This window comes from Vigna umbellata, chromosome 3, assembly GCF_029865625.1.
Source record: "Vigna umbellata cultivar VRB3 chromosome 3, Vumbellata_1.0, whole genome shotgun sequence".
NCBI lineage: Eukaryota > Viridiplantae > Streptophyta > Magnoliopsida > Fabales > Fabaceae > Vigna > Vigna umbellata.
Genome location: NC_142167.1, coordinates 24,524,732 through 24,540,055, shown reverse-complemented (window position 1 = coordinate 24,540,055; position 15,324 = coordinate 24,524,732). Strand labels below are relative to the sequence as shown.

The 15,324-nt window shown below is 34.2% G+C and overlaps 2 long non-coding RNA genes across 3 annotated transcripts; one reads left to right on the top strand and one right to left on the bottom strand.

Moving 5' to 3' along the window:
• Positions 1-4,389: 4,389 nt before the first annotated feature.
• LOC124820955 (uncharacterized) lies at positions 4,390-6,915 on the top strand. The gene is made up of 2 exons (XR_015784777.1): positions 4,390-6,437; positions 6,531-6,915. It is a non-coding gene; the product is annotated as an uncharacterized LOC124820955 (long non-coding RNA).
• Positions 6,916-10,552: 3,637 nt separating this feature from the next.
• LOC124821052 (uncharacterized) lies at positions 10,553-11,665 on the bottom strand. 2 transcript variants are annotated; one of them, XR_007027425.2, is made up of 3 exons: positions 10,943-11,665; positions 10,776-10,868; positions 10,553-10,741 (listed from the first exon to the last, which is right to left on the bottom strand). It is a non-coding gene; the product is annotated as an uncharacterized LOC124821052 (long non-coding RNA). The 2 variants fall into 2 exon arrangements; XR_007027424.2 differs by having other exon boundaries at positions 10,553-10,868; positions 10,943-11,391; positions 11,477-11,665.
• Between the last annotated feature and the right edge of the window lie 3,659 nt (positions 11,666-15,324).

Genomic DNA, 15,324 nt, shown 5'->3' with positions numbered 1-15,324 from the left:
CCCAGTGTAGTAAGCAAGACAATGACAAAGCAACCCGAGTTGAAATCTTCTCCTCATGTCGTTACGCCAATGGATGTTGAGGCTGACAGACGTAAATTGGAAATGCTGGAAAAGGGCGAGAGTCATAGAAGTTGGAGGAAGCCTTAAGTTTGAAAATGTTGTAGGGCTATGCTTAGTCCCAGATGTGGTGATACCTCCCAAAGCGTAGATGAAAAAGAGAGACCATTTGTCTTAAGACCCATCTCATGACATATGGGAAGAAAATGGTTGTTCACGCATGTGATGAAAAGTTGCTAATTCATTTTTCCCAAGATAGTTTGGTTGACATGGCACCAAACTGGGGCACTCATCTTGAATCTTCGTGCATCCGGTCTTGAGAGGATCTGGCGGATGTTTCTTGAGGTAGTACAAATACAACCTAGATGTAGCACCTGATAGATTACAATTGCAGAGCATGGTGAGGGAGTTTAAATCGTTCAAAGAATACGCCAAAGGTGGAAAGAGATTGTTGCTCAAATGAAGTTTCATGAGAGTGATGGGGAAATAGTTCCCATATTCCTCAATACTCTGTAATCACCCTTTTGTGAGACCCTGGTGAGCAGTGTTTCCCTAAACTTTGAAAACTTGGTGATAATCAGAGAAAGACTTGAAATTGGTGTGAAGACTAAAAAGATCACTCAAGGTCCTACCATGTCAACAAATGTGAACAAGTCTGGTTTAAGCCTGGGATAAGGAGAGAAGAAAGAGCTCAATCACATCCCACTGCTCAAATACCTTTGGCCTACCCTTTGAAACTGCTCTGAGACAAAAATGGACTCGACCCAAACTCAACTTCCCACCAAGCTGTCAGGCAGAAAAAATGTTGATCAAGACGAAAGGCATATGAGTTTCACTCCTAATCTTCTGACTTATTCAACAATTCTTCCAAGTCTCCTGCATAAAAAGGCTTGGTCTCTACTTGTTACATGAAGCCTTTAAAGCCTCAATACCTCAAGACTCGTGATGCATCATATACAAAAGGTGATTACCATGGAGTGGCTATCGGTCATTCCACCAAAAGTGCTGTTGGTTCAAGCGAAAAGGCAAACTTTGATTCATTCAAGATGGTTAAAGTATGAAGGAAGTCAACCCAACATTGAGGCACGACTTGAGAATGTCTCTACAGATGCCATGAAGAAATGAAGTGGGCTTTAGGACCACATAAGAGAGCATAAGTCGTTGTACAGATGAATTTGATGTTGTGAAGTGTCTTGCTATGGAGAAGTATGCTCATCGGTATCACGTCTTCATCCATGACTTTCAATGCGAACATTCACTACAGGGTTTCTCCAAATAGTGCTGGAAATCGAGTCCTGAAAGGGTATTACGAAAAAAAAAGAACAAAGAACAAAAAGAAAAAACAAAAAAATTGAAGGCAATCTCGAGTCACTTGTCTTTCTTGCAAATTGTCAAACTCTTGTTTTTCGAAAATAGCAAAAAGGAATAAAAAATGATAAATCAAAAACAAAAGTTGTTGTGTCAGACTTTTCCGAGGTCAAATGTCTAATCAAAAATAACAATTTGACGTTTCCTTTCTAGATGTTGGTGCGCATGTTGCTTGAAAACCTCCATCCTTCACCTTTCCAAAATAAAGGATTTTCCCTAAACACTACCCTCATCAACAAATACCTTTACACTGGGGCAGATTGGCCAGGCCAAAATTTTCCTCGCTTGCGCTAGTTGAGTGATCCCTGAATCCATTGAGGCAAACAAAAGAACAAAAGAATTTCTAAAAAAAAAAGAATAAGTCCCACAGATCGAAAACCCGAAAGGGCGATCTAGAAAGAAGGGAAAAGAAAAATGACTCATGTTGAGGTCATCTAATCGTAGAATTAATCTTTTGAAAATAAAGCAATCAGAGTTCAAAATGATGTGTGGCCTTCTTTCTTTATCCAAAAAAGCAAAACTATAACCATTGTTACCCCGTTTGAGCCAAAAAAAATAAATTCTTTTTCAAAATTATCCCCAAGCAAGGGTTGTCATCAAGTAGGAGTCAACTCATGATGCAAATGAAGAGCACTCAATGATCCAACATAAACCCTTCAAAATGGTAAACAAAAAAAAAAAAAAAAGAACAAAAAATCACAAAGTGATGATGAAAAAATAAACAAATGGAGTTCAAGGAAAGCAAAGTGCTCAAAAGGTCAAATAGTTGACACAATGCCAGATGACAACCCTTGCTCCAAAAAAATGTATCCGACAAACATTCATTTGGGCCTTTATACCCCTTCCTTTCAATACCTTCTAGCCCTGGCCACATTACAAGCCTAATAAAGTCCACACAGATTGAATAATGTTTGCTTAAATTTTCATAAAGCTTAATTTTGCGGTAAGACGAAATGACTTACAATGTGTCCAACAAAAACAAAAAAAAAAAAAAACAAAAAAAAAAAAAAACAAAAAAAAACAAAAACTATGAAAATGAATGAAAAAAAAGAGAAAAAATTAATGTCTCAGGAAGAAGGGATCTCCTTGCCAACTAGGCAAAAGCATGCAAAAGAAAATAAAACCAATTTGCGCCATCCTGTTAGCCGATCCTTTCATGCCCATTACCTCTCCCAAACGGAACCCCATGCCAAAAACAAAAAAAAAAAAACAACAAAAAAAAAAACTGGGGCAGCTTGGTGGATCTCATCACACATCTTTTCCTTGAAATTCATCAGCCCATAATCTCAAGACTGGGGCAGCTTTGCGGATCTTACTTGAATTTTCCACCCGAATTATCATGGATTCATCATCATACTGATTACACCAAACCGGGGCAACTTTTGGGTATCTCATGCTTCCCCTTGACATTTCCATATTACATCTCCTTTGAGGAATGTAGGAGGTGACATGCCCGTATGGCTATCCCATTCTCTTCCAAACCATTCTAAACAGCTCTCATTTCTTCACTTGCTAGTAAATTCAAGCATGTGTGCATTGATGTCTCGAAAGAAAAAGTCAAAATGTGATAATCTCAAAGTTAAATCTCGGATGTATGACATTCCTCACTTTTAGAAGCATTGAAAATAATGACCAGTTTGACGATTGCAAGTAAGACGATTGACTCAAAAAAAAAAAAAAAAAATAATCTTTCAGATCGAAACCCTCTTCATCGATATGAATGGTTGTCGAATCCTTCTTCAAAAATACAAAAGAATAACATTATGGTTTTCTCTTTCAAGTCATGTTGTTTCATGGTGATCATGTTTTTTCTCTCATTTTGTGGTTTTGACACTCACAACTTTACACATTGTTCATCGCTCTTAAGTTAAGTTTCAACGTTCTACCGTGGTCTTTACACTTTGTTTCTCATATTCGCATATTAAGACCTTCTCTTCGGGAATGGTCACTAATGCCTTTTCAAAAATCAATCTTTTGTCAAAAGTTACAAAATAAAAAAAAAAAACCATTTCGCAAAACTACAAGTTTCACGAATTTCCAAATTTGAAAGCCCAGTTTTACCTGGCCCCCAAGCCCAGTTTCCACACTGGCCCCAAAGCCCAATTTGGCCCACAAAGCCCAGTTTTATCTAGCACCCTCAGTTTTCTTCTTCGATATTGACCCTCTGCTAAGCAATGGTCAAATTTCAATTTGTTGTTTTGCGATATCGACCCTCTGCTTCGCAATGGTCGAATTTAAGTTTTCTTCTGCGATATTGGCCCTCTGCAAAGCAATGGTCAAGTCGAGATTTTAGTTTTTCTAACGGCCATCTGCTTGGCCATGGTCAAACCCAATGATCACGCTCACTACATTCATCCATAGGGTTTGTACACCCTCCACGAGGTTAGTACACCTCACATCATTCATCCGCAGGGTTTGTACACCCTCCACGAGGTTAGTACACCTCATATCATTCATCCACAGGGTTTGTACACCCTCCACGAGGTTAGTACACCTCACATCATTCATCCACAGGGTTTGTACACCCTCCACGAGGTTCGTACACCTCATATCATTCATCCACTAGGGTTTGTACACCCTCCACGAGGTTAGTACACCTCACATCATTCATCCATTAGGGTTTGTACACCCTCCACGAGGTTAGTACACCTCACATCATTCATCCACAGGGTTGGTACACCCTCCAAGAGGTCACATCATTCGTTCAGGGTTTGTACACCCTCCACGAGGTTAGTACACCTCACATCATTTATCCATAGGGTTTGTACACCCTCCACGAGGTTAGTACACCTCATATCATTCATCCACAGGGTTTGTACACCCTCCACGAGGTTAGTACACCTCACGTCATTCATCCACAGGGTTTGTACACCCTCCACGAGGTTAGTACACCTCAGATCATTCATCCACAGGGTTTGTACACCCTCCACGAGGTTAGTACACCTCACATCATTCATCCACAAGGTTTGTACACCCTCCACGAGGTTAGTACACCTCATATCATTCATCTATAGGGTTTATACACCCTCCACGAGGTTAACACACCTCACATCATTCGTTCAGGGTTTGTACACCCTCCACGAGGTTTGTACACCTCGTTCCCCTCAAGCACGGTTTTGGTTCAGCGTTTCAAGCCCAGTCTTGTCTGGCGCCTCTAGTTTTCTTCTGCGATTTTGGCCTTCTGCAAAGTAATGGTCAAATCCAGTTTTCTTTTACGATATTGGCCCTCTGCAAGGCAATGGTCAAGTCCAGATTTTAGTTTTTCTAACGGCCCTCTACTTGGCAATGGTCGAATTCAGGTTTTCGTTTCGTGTTACCGGCCCTCTGCTTAGCAATGGTCGAATCTCGTTTCTTTTTGTGCTACCGGCCCTCTGCTAGGCATTGGTCGCCTTCTTTTATTGCAATCTCAACTTTTTCATGAATTTGGTTATCATATATATTTAAATAAGTTTTTATTTTTCCTCCTTCTCTTTTGAAATCCAAACGAAATTAGTGTTTCTTTCTTTACTTAGCCTTTACTCAGATAATACGAAAATATCAAATTTTCATATTATCTAGTAAAATCTAAGTAAAGAGGGGCAGTTGTCAACACCCAATTTCGTCCGAGTGACTAAATAATATAGGTCTTTCTTTTTTATTGTATCTTATTTTATTTTATGTTTTTTTTTATGATTTTTATTCTGTTTTTATTATTATTTGATTTCGTTTTTTTTATTATTTCATTTGATTTTTTTATATGAGTATTTTTAAAAAAAGAAAGCGAAAAGAAATAAAAAGAAAAAAAGGAAGCGGGACACGCCAGGTACACTCACACCCAATTCTGAAAAAGAAAAAAAAGAGAAATTGTTCCTCCCTGAAGCACACTGACAAACGCTCCCTTTCGGCTCTCCACCCCTGCTCCTCTGTCCCGTAACCACCCCCAACCACGTACCTTTTCACTCCCAACTCCATTACCTCCAGATCCAGGATTCACCTCTGACCATTTTTTCTCCATTGCCTTCAACACCCATCAGCTTCATCCGAGGCCTCCATAACCTTGGAGCTACACCTCCGTTCTTTTCACACAGCGTCTTCGTTATCACCCTTCATAATTCCTCACCAAACCAGGATTCACCTCACACACTCCTATCACATTCTTACATTTCACCTCTATAGCATCACGCGCATCACACCAATAACCCATATCCCCCACCTACCACGCACAACCTCAGATCACCTTCACCATTTTTATTCACTGAATTCATCATCCATCATTGACCGCACACACAACTCTCAATTCCTTTATTCACTCGCATAGCGCCTTCCTCATCATTAGTGCATCTTTCATTTTCCCTCCCATCTTCTTCAGCACAGTCAAAGCCAGAGAACCCATCATTTTCCCACCTTCCATTCACACATCAGGACCCTCACCCTCAACCTACAAAACCAAATCACATTATTTGCTCCGGTATTCACTCACTTACACTCGCATCATTCGCACACAGAATATAGAATATCGGAACAAAACGTCGCACACACCCAGAGTTAGTCAATGGTGGATTTGCCACAATCAATCTCAGCGAGTGGTGCGTCCTTTGGAGTTTCTTCTGTCTCAGCAGCAAAGGATCGAAGAATAGCGTCTGTGGAGCATTACGAGCCAGTCTAGAGGGGAGGAAGGTTGTGGTGTTGGGAGTAGCGAAAGCGAAGAAGGAGAAGACGTTGGAGAGCATATGGAGGATGCTAACGGAGGGGCGAGCAATGTCGTTAACTAGGCATTTGAAGAGTGCGAAGACGTGGGAGACGTAGGGGACACCGTTGAGGGATTTGAACGGTGGACCTGTGATGCAGAAATCAGAGACGTTTGTTGGGAGGGAGAAAAAACGCGTCGACGGGGCTGAGGAAAGAGCCATCGCTGAATCGGGAATAATTGAACCGCCTCGCTTGGGTCCGCTGCTAGTTTCCTCTCAAGTCAGATCTTATACCTTCTTCTACCGTTCCCGGCATAAATGAGGGTAATCCCCTTCCGTTCTCAGGTAAGTCTGATTTTCCCCTTTTCCTTGCCATCTATTCATGTTTTACGTCCTTTATCTTTATGAATTTGTCTCTCTCGTGTTCATTGTTTACAGTTCTGTTTGATAATGGTTTAAATCTGGTGTTCTGCAATTGACGTTTATGGGGGAATGTGATTTTAATTAATACTTTTCTTTTTTATATGAGATCTGTGAGTTTTTGTATGAGATGGAATGAAGCCTATCTAGAAGTTGGTGGTGAGACACGTTTCAATGGGAGGAAAGATATTTTTGGTTGTTAAAGTAAATTCAAGGGATTCGTTCATTGATTTTGTAACTTGATTCGTTTTATGAATTGTACTGGTTAGATTAAGTATAATTTTGTGCTTTATTCGTTGTTTTCTTTTCTTGTTTTCTCTTGTTCACTGGTGGCATGTTCGTGATTATTTAAACGTGAATTTTCTCTGTCTGTGTCGATTTCATGGATGGATGGGTTCGTGCATTTTCTAAGTTTATTTTTGTGGTTACTGAGTTTATGTTTGATGGGATATTCTCTACTTTTGTGTTGATGGATGGGATCCCTGCAACATTCAATTTAATAAAACTTATTTTCATCTAAAAAAAACAAGTCATAAAAATGGTAAAAATAAATAAAAAAGGGGTAATAAAGGAAGAATTTGGTTCTTCTGTGGTTTATGTTTTGATAAATATGTGAGGATGGGACGTGCGCTTCTTATTCCAATGTGATGGCAGCACCCAATCTCATAACATGGATCTCCTTACGTTTACAAAAATTAATAATAAAAATCATAAAATTATAAAAAAATAAAAAAGAGGTTTTTTTTAACTACTTTGTATTATCTTAATAATTATTCTAGTTTTAATTTCTTTTCCATTTCAGGCTTTTTCATTTGCGTAAATATTATTATTACTTTATTGTTTTATTTTAATTAATTAGGTAAATATCGTTATTATATTAAACCCTTATGTAAATATAACTATTATTCTTATAATTTTATATAGCAAAAATTACGAAAAGAAAACGAAGAGCAAAAATAAAAAAAGCTGAATGGAAAAATTAAAAATTTAAATAATGGTATGAGTGCTCGTGCGATCGTCCGCATCAGTCTAACATTCAATACCCTCAGATTTCTTAAATAAGTAAATATTCGGTTAAGCACACGTGTGATCGTTCGCATCGTCCTTGTGCTAAAAACATTTTCTCTTTCTTAAACAAAAAATTACAAAAAATATTTTTTAAAGGTTAAGCACATGTGTGATCGCACGCATCGTCCTTGTGCTAAAAACCTTTTATGTTTATTTTATAAAAATACCAAAAAAATAATATTTTAAAGGTTAAGCACATGTGTGATCGCACGCATCGTCCTTGTGCTAAAAACCTTTTATGTTTATTTTATAAAAATACCAAAAAATAATATTTTAAAGGTTAAGCACATGTGTGATCGCACGCATCGTCCTTGTGTTAAAAACCTTTTCTGTTTATTTTATAAAAATACCCAAAAATAATATTTTAAAGGTTAAGCACATGTGTGATCGCACGCATCGTCCTTGTGCTAAAAACCTTTTCTGTTTATTTTATAAAAAATACCAAAAAATAATTTTTTAAAGGTTAAGCACACGTGTGATCGCACGCATCGTCCTTGTGCTAAAAACCTTTTTTGTTTATAAAAATACCAAAAAAATAATATATAAAATCTTCAAAAGCTAAAAACATCAACACTTTCAAACAACAAAAACAATCTTTTGCCCAGAACTACGTGATCCTTGATTCTCCACCAAGAGTGGAGATACGTAGGAGCAGGGCTAGTCCTTGTCAGGTTCATTTTCCCAAAAATCCAAATTTATCCGTAATCATTTTCTCAAACAAATCTCTCAAACTTTTTCAAAAAAGAACTACGTAACCCTGATTTCTCATTTTGAATGAGAATACGTAGGAGCAAGGTCAATCCTTGTCGGGCCCAAAAAACTAAAAAATATATTTTGTTTCTTTAGAGTTTTATTTTAGGGGGTAGTTAAACATTTTGAAAACCACATCATATTCGCATATTTAGTTAAAGGTACTGCCTTAGGGCAGGCGTTGTGGGGTGCTAATACCTTCCCCACGCGTAACCGACTCCCGAACCCAATCTTTGGTTTTCGTGGACCGTGCTTTATCGTTTTATGGTTTTTCCGTAGTTTTCCAAAATAAATTATGGTGGCGACTCCAAATCTCTTTTCTAAAATCCAAAACCGTTTCCTTTTTTTGGATCGTCGTCCCGTCGCGATTCCGGTTGCGACAGATTATATTAACGTGATAATTGCAACTGAAATTATATCGAATTAGAAGGGTAGTTTAGACCTTTTAAATTAGATCCTTCTAAATCTCTCCAAATCTCATCACATTTTGAAAAGTGAATCATCCCATAAATCCTTCCAAATCGTTCCGCACATTTCTTTTAAAACGAACACAAGATTCATCTCAAGTCGTCGCTCACAAAAATGCGTAAACAATACATTCTCTTCAAGTGAACTAAAAAAAATCTTAGAGATAACAAGCTTGAATAGTACTCTCACCTACCAAACTCACTCACATAGTTATAAATTTTGGTTTTAAGTTACAATTATATTCAGTTTTCTATTAACATTTTTACATATTTTTTCATTAAATTTAAAATATATCAAGACAATAATAAATAAATAATAAATTAGTAAAAAATATACATATGCGTATTAAATTAATAAATAAATAATAAATCAGTGAATAAATAATACATATGTGTATTAAAATATTATCCAAAAATCTATCAAAATATATTTTTTAAAAGTTTTATTCTAACTATTAATTAAAAAATACTCTATGATTAAAAATTTAATATTTAATCTGATCATATAAACAACAGAAATTAATATCTTAACTGATAGTAAAATATATATAGAGAATACAAAATTTATTATATATGTATACTTTTCTTTCAATTTATTTTTCTTATTCTAGGGAGTGTACTAGCTTGAAAACTAATTTTCTCTTATAATATAAATTAGAAGGTTAAATATGTTCAGATACACCCAACTGCACATGCTCAGCTACCGAGTCTAATGCAAATACAAAAACTAGAATAAAATATTTATATTTTATAGAAAAATATCACAATCCATTGACTTGGGAAAGGGTTTAAGTTTATTATAAGAGAAAAAAAAAGAATCAAAAGGCTGCTTTTCTGTCAAACCGTAACAAATGTTGGTGAAAAAAATGACCTGATCAACTTGCAACCCATGTGGGTCCAAATTAATTTAAAGAAAAAAATTATTAGATTGGTTAATATTATTGATGTAGTTCAGATTGAAATTATTTTAGTCTAATTCATCTAATTTTTCTCACACAAAAGTTGATTACCATAACTAAAAAAAATAGTTTGTTATATATATGTCCATTTCAGAGACACAAGACAACTAGTTAATACAATTACAACTAAAAAAATCGTTTGTCATTTTTAAACAATAAATTATTTTGGTTCCATTGAACGACAGCAATGTTAACCAAACATCAATTATGAATCATTTATCCTTAAAATTTGGAAGATTACATTTGGGAATGGTATCACGTTCCTCCAAGAATAGTCAATTATGAATGTATTTTGTGTTTTGAAGAGTTTATTTTATTGGGTGAGAAGTTGAGATGGAAAGAAAAAGAGAAGTCAGAATTGTCATGGTTTGATTTAGATGGAATTGAGAAGAGAAAAAACTTGCCCTAGATGGATTTAGTGGGAAAATTTGGACCATTTTCAACAATCCAAGTATGATAATTGTGTATGAACTCATGGTTGTTGATTCAATTATTAATGAATTGATTGCATCTAAACCTAATGATATCTTGACTAATATTAATTGATCTCATTAACTAATAAAAATATATTATGTGTATTTAAATTATAAAAATGAATATAAATAATTTTATATTTTGATTGTAAATAGTTTTTATCTATTTAATTAAAATATGATTAAATTAAAAAACGGTTAAATTAAAAAACGGTTAAATTAAAAAAAAAAGTAGTCGCTTGAAGAATAAAATTGAAAAAAATGTGAAGGTGAATCATCTTTATATGATAGTATAGATATTTTAATATATTTCATAATTAATAATGTCATAATAATTATAATATTGTGTATAAAAATTTTACAGTTGGAAAATTGGAATCGATTACATGTGATAATATGAACCAATTATGTTTTCTCTGCAAATTCCTTTCTTTATTTAAGTCTCTTCGTTAACATCATTCTCTTGAATCTGTCGAACCTTCGTTAACATCATTCTCTTGAATCTGTCGAACCTTCGTTAACATCATTCTCTTGAATCTGTCGAACCCTTTCCAATCTTGAGCCTCATCACTCATAACATATCTCCCAATAATGCCTTATCAAGTCGATATCCTGAGCTTTATGCATGCGTTCTCATTTCTATAAAAAAAATAAAAGGTGAAAACAATCAAACACTAACTAAAAACGTAAACTAACAATGTAGAGCATATTACCAGATATCATATATCGCTTGAATCCTAACCATGATCTTCTCCGACACATTTATTAGTAATCTGTGCATCGATTTCATCCGGCAACCTAGATATCATTCCTTCATCCAAGATCATAGCCCTCATCACACTCCGGTACGTTACCGGCTCCGCCAGCACGATCGTGCCGCTAAGAACCTCCCGGTTCAATCGATACTAGATCTCCTCGACCAGCTTCGAGAGCGGAAGGTCACTCTCGATTAGCATAAACGAGACGAGATCTTCGAATAAGTCTTCTCCTGAACCACTCCAGTGACTATTCAGGTTGATCTTCACTTTTCAGCCATAAATTCCTTATAATAGCCGAACAAGTCGGGAAGCTCTTTCTCTAAAGATTCAACTTCCTCCTCCTCGGTCTTCTTTATGCAAATCGATGGCTCCGGGGTGTTGCTCGAACAAGATTATGCAAGGATCTAGGTATAGCGAATAGCGACTTCGAAGAATGAATTAGGCAGCGAAAAATCGAATGAAAGGAGGTTAGGTTAAATGAATACTAACCACGAAGGGATTAACCTCGACCTCTTCTTGGTCGAAGGGATTGGGATCGTAGCGACTCATGAATAGGAGTGAAAGAGAGAAATGGATGCTATTGTTGGTGCTGCGTGACAGAGTAAGAGAGTGACAGACAGAGAAGAAAGCCTTGTAATCTACGGCTTCCTCTCTTTCCGCTTCTGTTTCCACAAACGAAAAATCTGCATGCGTTCTTGTATAACCATCTTCTTCTTTAACACCTTTTTATCTTTTTTTTTTTTGGTACAAAACTTTACTTTAATATTCTTTAAGGGAATTCCTTATTTTATTCTTATGAATAGGGTATTTAGAAACACCTTTGTCTTTTATTTCCTTTTAAAATAAGTTTTAAAATTTTTTTTATTAAAATGAGATTTTATTAAAACTTGTGGTTATGTTGTATCATTATTAGATAATGTAGGAATAAAATTCGGGATAAAAAACTGCACTGTTTCTTGAAGTTGAACTTTAATTTATTTAATTAAGTTATACATTTTTTAAATTAACATTTTATACTTTAATTAACTTTTAAATTTACTTTTGTACGACTTCTTCTAATTTTATCTTAAATAAACATTTGTTTTTTTATTAGTTTAAAATCTATTTCACCTTAAAATTAAGATAAAAAACTAACAAAAAGAAAAGTCAATAACTTATTCATCTTTAATGTTAATTATTTATAATCATTTTTCTTACCTTTCATTCTTTCATATAATTAATAAAACATTAATTTAAAAAAAAAAACTACATGAAATGGAAATATTTTTTAATCTTAACTTTATTATGATTTAATGTTTGGAAGAGGGTTATAAAATTAAATAAAATAATGATTGAGATTTTTTTTGGTAGTTTAATCTTAATATGTTACAGGATATTAGAAAAAAAATATATATTTTTATGTATCTTTAATACAGTTTTTATAGATCATACGAAGATAGTCGTTTGCTCTTACATTTTCAATAGATGGTTTATATTTCTGAATATACTTTTTACTTGTGATAGATTTTGAAAACCCATATAAATATATATTGGTGCTCTTTGGTAGTATAGTCTAACATTATGCGAAATGTGAGGTTGTTGATGGAGAAAGCTCTCAAGGAAGAAGTGCAACACTGTCTTTCATCGCTAGTTAGATTTGAGATTATTATTGCCGTTCTTGACATATATTTGGCCTATTCATGTGGATGGGTTGTGCTCACTAAACATGATTTCTATGTTGTTCACTAAATATATTTGGCATGCCAACTACATCTTAGACTAGATGAAGTCTGCTCACAGTTATCCATCACATATAAAGTATGATAAAATTAATAATATTATTATCATCATCTTATAAAATAGTTTAAAGAAAATAAATAATTCAATTATTAGTTATAATTGAAAAATAAATAATAATTGAAATTGTAAAGATTGACAAAAAATTTAAAATATTGTGACAATTTAAAACTTTTAATAGATATTGAAGGATTATAAATAATGATATATTTTTATGATGGTTTTCAATTATCAAAATATAATATTAAATAATTGTGGCAGTTTTTAATCGTTAATAATGCTTTTTTTTTCTTTTCTAGCAAATTTATCAGTATTTTAAAAAAATTGTCACCAAATATATGTCATTTTAGTGGTTATTTTAATTGTCAGAAGATTTTATTTGTAACGTTTTCTAAAATATGCAATTTTAACATTCAAGAATGCAATATTATTCTTAGTGAACCTACCCCAATTTGAAAGCGGACTCCATCGGCATGAAAATACATTACTTGAACATGAGATCTACCTGCCAAACAATACATTGATAATTGCCATATGAATAGAATGTGTTATAAATATTAAAAATCTGAAATCAACTAAAAATAAATTAATTTTATAATATAATAAATGCAAAACTCATCTAACAAACTCATTTTATAAAATTAAATCAGATTTAAAACTTATTTTTAAATTTACATTAAAATTATTCCGAAATTTATCCTAACAATATTTTTTACTTAAATTTATAACACAAAGAACAAAACATAAAAAAAAAGGTATCTTTAAATATAATTATACATTAAAGTTAGTATTTTTCTTTAATAAACATAAATAATAAACTAAATGTAAAATTCTATTTAATAATGTACACTACTAAATAAAAGTTATATAAGTGATAATCAACCAGGAGATGAGACAAACATACAAATATTTATACATAAAATATGTACTAAGTCTAGAAGTTATATACACATTAACAAAAGCTATAAATTTTCAAATGAAAAAAGATTATACACAACATAACTAATCTTAAGTATGTTATTGCATCTCTCTCTGCACCAGATTAACGGTAACATCTTCATATGTTTACACCATTAAGGTGAACATTATAAAAAAGGACAAAAAAAACAAACATAAAAGGAAGGGTAAGCTAATGTACCAAAAAGACAATCATACAACATTTAAAGAGATATTAACACAAATAACATTCACATCAACAAATCCTAAGACATGCAATCATTCATTATAGACTTGACCATCCAGATGTATGTATTTATTTAAGACTCTAGCGAGTTATATGTACTTGCGCTGACCTCTACTGCTCTACAGAACCATTGTCAAATGGTTTCATCCTATATATCACACACAAAGTTAGTATGTTCCCGTCTTTGGCCAAAGTAAAACCCCTACACTAGGACCTTCTGCTACTGTCACCACATACCCTACTCTTATCTACTTGAGATTGAATGGTTATTAGAACATCAATATAACTTCCAATACGAAATTTATACATCAATACATATACTATTGAAACTATTACAAGAAACTTCTCCTTGAAATTCCTTTTAAAACATTCACTATACATGTTCACAACCATGTTAATCATACATAGAAACCATGGTAAAACTACCTCAAACTAAATCACAAGATCAGAAGATCACAAAATACACATTGGCACTCAAAGTAGCGCTTAATGCAAGACTTCTCACATAAGAGAGCGTTAAGCAACAATCTTGGCACCCAACGCTAAACCTTTCGCAAAAAGTGACGCTCGGTAGTAATCATGATGCTTAATGGCAATCTTGACACTTAGTAGCAATCATGGCGCTCAACAGTAGTCCTAGTGTTTACCGTCATTCTTCTCACAAAACGTCTTGTTCAACGACGTAATTCTATCACTCAATTACCTAGAATTAAAATTGTTCCAAACCTAAAGTGAAAAGTAGCGCTCAGCAGTGCCTTGCCACACTGCTCAACACCAAACGTTCGCAAAAGTGGCCATTCTACAGTGGAAAGGGGCGGTCAACAGTCTGGACCAAAAGTACTTTCAAACTTGCACAACCAAGTATGCGCTCAACACCATGCCAATATCGCTCAATGTCATATCAAATAACAAAAAACTCAAAACTGTGATTTGGGAAATCAGGAACCAAATGATCAAATTGGTATTCATTACTTAGTGTTTGGTTCAAAAATAGTTTTCAATCTCATAGTGCATACCAACTTGCTCAAATGGTCAGATCCTAAGTTTCTCAATTCAACACCAATTAAGACAATTTCAAACAACACACAACCATTGCAACACATTCAGATTACTCGACAATTCAATCACCAATATTAGACGTCCATAAACCTCAAACAGATCAAACATGCAATTTAACATTCTTAAAGCATCTAAAATTCTAAAGCAAGGTAATTAACTTCTCTTACTTGATAGATTGACCAAACACTCAAGAACTCCTAAAAACGACTCCAAACACACAAAAAACCATTTTTGCTCCTATGAATAATAGAAACACGATCAAGATACACCATTAGGACCAATGATTAGTAGAGACTCTTATAAAAGACTCAGACTTCAC